The sequence below is a fragment of the Morone saxatilis genome, unplaced genomic scaffold (assembly GCF_004916995.1).
Source record: "Morone saxatilis isolate NCDOM2014 unplaced genomic scaffold, NCSU_SB_2.0 Contig16, whole genome shotgun sequence".
NCBI lineage: Eukaryota > Metazoa > Chordata > Actinopteri > Moronidae > Morone > Morone saxatilis.
Genome location: NW_023339718.1, coordinates 27,713,057 through 27,713,750, shown reverse-complemented (window position 1 = coordinate 27,713,750; position 694 = coordinate 27,713,057).

Genomic DNA, 694 nt, shown 5'->3' with positions numbered 1-694 from the left:
AATTGGCGCTATACAAATAAATTACTGAATTGAATACCTGCACGACTTCTCTGTGCCTATCATTTATAAACTACCCAAGTGACATGGTATTATAAAGAATAAACAGCATATTATTTCACTTCCTCCAAAGCCAGAACAAAGACTGCCATTTTTATGGTAGAGCTCTACCTTCCAGCACTTCTTCAACTCCTGAGTGCTCTTAATTCATTTGTGCCAAAATAAGAAAGAACAAAACAGTAGAGGCAGTGCAGGCATGCTAGAGTCAACAGTGGCAGGGAGCATCTTTTCTAGCCTGGCTTTGTTAGGTGTCATTCCCTGTTGGAAATGTATTTACACACAGCAGCAAGTGCCTGGGAAAAGTCAACAAATACTCCACTGTCCTTCCAGGGTCAGGACAGGTCACCAGTAAACAGTAAATTCTGTTCAAACAGTTACCGTCACACTTTTCTTCTCAGCAGGCATTAGGATGATGTGAACTTTACTTAGAGTCACAACACCCTAATGGTTCCGGAAAATGGTGGAAAGGTTTGTTGGAAATTCTGCGATGATTTGTCTGTGAGCATGTGGATTCTAACATAGGAGGGTGTGCTCAGAGCAAATCCACAGGGGCAATACGAGAAGAGCTGGTGAAAAGAAGAGGCTGGTGACTGTGTTTGTCAGAAAGGGTATATTTATACCAAGTGGCAACCTCTGT